Genomic DNA, 5,636 nt, shown 5'->3' with positions numbered 1-5,636 from the left:
ATGGCAGCTTCCATAGGTAAGTCCTGTTGGTAGGAGGGCCCTATGTCAGAACAGAGTCTGATATACCCAGTAAGGTTCCTGTAGAGTGAGCGAATAAACCTGGGTCATATTGAATCTGGTTATCACTAGAAGCAAATTGCCATTCTCCTACTAAGGCATCAAAGGACCAACCATTACCTTGCCTGAATGTTTCTCCTAGCTGTCTCTTTACAATTTTTGTGATACTCTGATTTCCAAATAAGATGGTCACTACCGCTAAGAACTGCTCTCACTAGAGTATCCCAATCACCAGGAGTAAGCCACTCCTCTGCAACAGATTCTAAGATTGCAAGAGTACAGGGAACAGTGGCACCGTATTGTAATACTGCATTTTTTAATTCTTTAATAATTTGAAAATTAAATCCTGTGTCTCCACGAAACTCCTTGAGCGTCTCTAGTCTCTGATACAGGGAAAACATTAACCTCTCCCTCTTCTGGCTGAACTAAAACCAGAGGACAGGGGCTGCCTTTGGACTCTGGGTTAAGGAACACAAGGACCTGGGTGATTTTCTCAGTTGGTCTTGCCTTCTCGAGATTATCTTCCCTGTCCTTAATTTTTGTAACTGATTAATTAAGTCCTGATACTCTTTCTCTAACTCTATCTCCTGTTTAAGAAGAGAAATTTTGTCCTGCAACTCCTTTCTGGTATCTACAACCACTATCTCCATAGCGGGAGCATCTGGAGGTGGAGGAGCATAGGGAGGGGGTCTTCAGAAAGAGGGCCATTCAGGGTCGTAATATTTGGCTGCCTCTTCTTCTAGGTAATCCTAGTCTGACTCTGACAAATCATCATCAACCTTTGGTCATATTTTGGATTCTATGTGTTTCTTTTTCTTTTGAACATGAAACACAGCATTCAGTGAAACAAAAGCACACATAAACAGCAAACAACAAAACAAAGACAGAGAGTTGAGTTCAGGCTGACTTATTTCTTTCCCCATTATCATTACTATGACCTACTGGTCTCGACACCGGCAGTTTCCTGCAACAATCACCTCTGTTTCACTTCTGAATTTTCAGTCGACCCTTCTTCCAATAACATCCCTCACTGGGTCTCTCGTTCTTGCTCCCTTGCGTTGAGCGCCACTTTGTAACGGCCTGTTCTGCCCCACATTTGGGGGCCACTTTGCCCCGGACCTCTAGGGCATTTGCTGCTGCTCTGGACATTTGCTGCTGCTCCGGTCCACGGGTCAGGGTCTAGCAAGAGAGAGAGTGGGGATGGATGGGCAAGAGACGAGAAGAATGGAGACAAGACAGAGAGTCTGTTCAAGTCTCCTTTATTGAAAGGAAATCCTAGGTATATAGAAGCAGAAGCAGGGGAACACAGCTGAAGACACTTTACCACATGTGCCTTGCAGCTGGGAGCACTAAACAGCAAAACAAGATATGGGAGAAAAACAAGATGTTTATCAGAGTGCACTCAGCTGTTGTGAGCTGTTGAAAACAAATCTCTTGTCGAGGTATATGCTCGAGATGGCTGCAAAGGTGATAGCCACTTTCTGCTAGGAGTTGGCTCCCACATTCTCCATGACCCGTAAGCACAAGAAACACTAGTCAAGTCAGCAGCATAAGCTGCTGGGTGCAAGTCATTACATGCAAACCACTTCATACTGGAAAGAGGTTTGAAAAATAACGTGACAATTCCTTAAAATGATAAGCATGGATGGCTACATGACCAAGTAATCCTACAGAACTGAAAACACATGTCCCCGAAAAGACCTCCCCTGGCATGTTCTTAGCAGCCCTGTATGAAACAACCAAGACGAAATGATCCAAATAGGGAGTGGCCGCCTCTGGGAATGCTTGGGGTCACGACAATGCTGTGGGATGGATTTTTCAGTGGTTTTTACAGCTTTGTGGCTATCCTAAAAATGACTGGCCTATACACTTGAAAAGGTGAATTTTTGTGGCTTGTGAATGTCATCTCAGTGAAGTTGTTACATAAAAGCAGATTTTCTAGTGAATGCTGGGTGACATTTCTGTGTCCTTTTAAGGCCTGTGTTGATAGGCAAAATGGAAAAATGGCTCTTTGGAGATTGGGTCTGGGCAAGATTGATGAGCTGTCTGGTGATGAAGATGGGACAGAGCTGAGGTGATAAAACCGGGTTAATCTTATATTAGTGATTCCCATGAAAATGGGATTATTTCTGACCCACTTTAAAGCTTGCAGGCTGAACACCTCCCAGCTGAGGAAGTCTCTGAGTCCCTTCAGTTCTGTAGAAACAAGCAGAAGCCTAGAGGAGTTGTCCAAATGGCTTAGTAAATTAAGTGCTGTGGTTCTTTGGCCTACTAACTGCAGGGTTTTGAACAATACATGGTAGCTCTAATCTTCAATCACCCCTTTTTTATTTGTTTGTAGAAGATATTTTCTTTATTTGCATTTCAAATGTTATCCCCTTTCCCAGTCCCCCCACCTTGAAACTCTGCTTCTATGAGTGTGTTCCCTCACCCCTTCTACAAAGCAGATATAATGGCTGTTAGTTCATAGGTTGTTGAGATTTATTACACCCTATGAACACAGCACCAGGTACACACAAATATCTGATGGGTGTTGGCTGCCCTTGAAAAGCCGAATATGTCATTCTGCAAAAGAAAGGGAGGAACTTTAACAGGACTGAAGAGAATGCTTGGCTCCCTCTCCACAGAAGTGTTTCTTGGTCTCAGTGACCGTAACTACCCCTGTACTTCCATGGTCAGTATTCTAAGGACCATGATGTCAATTTACCCAGCTCTCTATTACTCCTGAAGGGAGCCAGCTCTCTGCCCTTCATGGAAGATAATTGCGTCACAAACTTGTTTTGCAAGTTTTCAAGAGTGACTTCTTTACACTAGTTCTCACACAAGCTAAGGAAGGGTCTTACCCAAGATCTCAAAATCACGCCCCTTTCTAATCCGTGCTGGCTCCCAATCAAATGAAATGCAAATGTCACATTGAATTTCCACATTGAATTGCCAGAGATTAGCAAACCAGACAGATCAGGATATGCCATATTGGATAAAGTGTTTTCTCTCTATACCTTTGAAAAACTACTGTGCGAATTAAACAATGAGGGAGAAGTAGTGACTGCAAGTCTTGCAGCCAGACATGGTGACAAAAACCTGTAATCCCAGCCTGAAAAGGAAGCAAGAGAATCTTGACTTTAAGGCCTTAAATACACAATAAGGTCCTGCCTCAAGGGGAAAAATGCTATATAAATGTATATAGACGACATAGAGACCGATGTTTGAAAAATAGCTCATCAGTTAAGAGTGTATACTGCTCGTGCAGAGAACTGGAGTCTGGGTCCCAGCAGCCAATTCAGAGGATTCACAACTGCCTCCACCTCCAATTCCAGAGGATCAGATGCCATCTTCTTCCTACACATGCACTCACACGTGCACACACACCACACACACCATAAACACACATGTGCACTCACACACCACACACACACACACTAGGGTGTTACAGGGTAAACATCCTTGCCTACAGATGAAAACTCCAGTGTTGATAATTGTTAATATAATGGCAATGAGAACAAACACCAGCGACATTGTGAAGACACCTACAATCTAACAACATCCCCCAGGGAACTCTTCCTTTAGAAGGGAAGTGAGGGCTTTTTCACAACAGGTTTGCTGTCAGAACGCAGGTGTTGTGAAAGCCACCGCTAATTCAAAACAAAAGTGGGAAAGGAAAAGACTCACATCAACATCGTCGTAATTGGACACGTAGATTCCGGCAAGTCCACCACAACCGGCCACCTGATTTACAAATGTGGTGGAATCGACAAACAAACGAACCATCGAAAAGTTTGAGAAGGAGGCTGCCGAGATGGGAAAAGGCTCCTTCAAGTACATTTGGGTCTTGGACAAACTGAAAGCTGAGCGTGAGCGTGGTATCACTATTGACATCTCCCTGTGGAAATTTGAGACCAGCAAATACTACGTGACTATCATTGATGCCCCAGGGCACAGAGACTTCATCAAAAACATGATTACAGGCACATCTCAGGCTGATTGTGCTGTCCTGATTGTTGCTGCTGGTGTTGGTTAATTTGAAGCTGATATCTCCAAGAACGGGCAGACCCGTGAGCATGCTCTTCTGGCTTACACCCTGGGTGTGAAACAGCTAATCGTTGGTGTTAACAAAATGGATTCCACCAAGCCACCATACAGTCAGAAGAGATACGAGGAAATCGTTAAGGAAGTCAGCACCTACATTAAGAAAATTGGCTATAATCCTGACACAGTAGCATTTGTGCCAATTTCTGGTTGGAATGGTGACAACAAGCTGGAGCCAAGTGCTAATATGCCTTGGTTCAAGGGATGGAAAGTCACCCGCAAAGATGGCAGTGCCAGTGGCACCACGCTGCTGGAAGCTTTGAACTGTATCCTGCCACCAACTCGTCCAACTGACAAGCCTCTGCGACTGCCCCTCCAGGATGTCTATAAAATTGGGGGCATTGGCACTGTCCCCGTGGGCTGAGTGGAGACTGGTGTTCTCAAACCTGGCATGGTGGTTACCTTTGCGCCAGTCAACGTAACAACTGAAGTCAAGTCTGTTGAAATGCACCATGAAGCTTTGAGTGAAGCTCTTCCTCGGGACAATGTGGGCTTCAATGTAAAGAATGTGTCTGTCAAAGATGTTAGACGTGGCAATGTTGCTGGTGACAGCAATAATGACCCACCAATGGAAGCAGCTGGCTTCACTGCTCAGGTGATTATCCTGAACCATCCAGGGCAAATTAGTGCTGGCTATGCTCCTGTTCTGGATTGTCACACAGCCCACATAGCATGCAAGTTTGCTGAGCTTAAAGAAAAGATTGATCGTCGTTCTGGTAAGAAGCTGGAAGATGGCCCCAAATTCTTGAAGTCTGGTGATGCAGCCATTGTTGATATGGTTCCTGGCAAGCCCATGTGTGTTGAGAGCTTCTCTGACTATCCTCCACTTGGTCGTTTTGCCGTTCGCGACATGAGGCAGACAGTTGCAGTCGGTGTAATCAAAGCTATGGACAAGAAGGCTGCTGGAGCCGGCAAAGTCACCAAGTCTGCCCAGAAAGCTCAGAAGACTAAATGAATATTATCCCTAACACCTGCCATCCCAGTCTTAATCAGTGGTGGAAGAACGGTCTCAGAACTGTTTGTCTCAATTGGCCATTTAAGTTTAATAGTAAAAGACTGGTTAATGATAACAATGCATCGTAAAACCTTCAGAAGGAAAGAATGTTTTGTGGACCATTTTTTTTGTGTGTGGCAGTTTTAAGTTATTAGTTTTCAAAATCAGTACTTTTTAATGGAAACGACTTGACCAAAAATCTGTCACAGAATTTTGAGACCCATTAAAACAAGTTTAATGAGGAAAAAAAAAAAGAAGGGAAGCGAGGGGCTCAAAAGTAAAGGCAATTTGAGACTCCTGTACATGAAGGAAGACTCTAAGAGAGAGAGGACAGTGCTTATGGGGACGACAGCCAGATGGTGTCAGGAGCACCAGTCTCCTCACCCATGTCCAAAGCAGGGGATCTTCATTTTTCCAACACAGTTTTGAGGCAGCCTACCCTGCACATTTCTTTTTCAATGATTGTTGAATTTACTACGGAGTTGAAATTTGATGTTAA

The 5,636-nt window shown here is 44.2% G+C and overlaps 1 pseudogene; it reads left to right on the top strand.

Moving 5' to 3' along the window:
• On the top strand, window positions 1–5,379 carry LOC114611480 (annotated as a pseudogene).
• The last annotated feature ends 257 nt before the right edge of the window (window positions 5,380–5,636 follow it).

The sequence above is a fragment of the Grammomys surdaster genome, unplaced genomic scaffold (genome assembly GCF_004785775.1).
Source record: "Grammomys surdaster isolate TR1022 unplaced genomic scaffold, NIH_TR_1.0 126113, whole genome shotgun sequence".
Lineage (NCBI taxonomy): Eukaryota > Metazoa > Chordata > Mammalia > Rodentia > Muridae > Grammomys > Grammomys surdaster.
The sequence above is the reverse complement of the archived record's forward strand: the minus strand, read 5'-3'. Positions and strand labels throughout refer to the sequence as shown.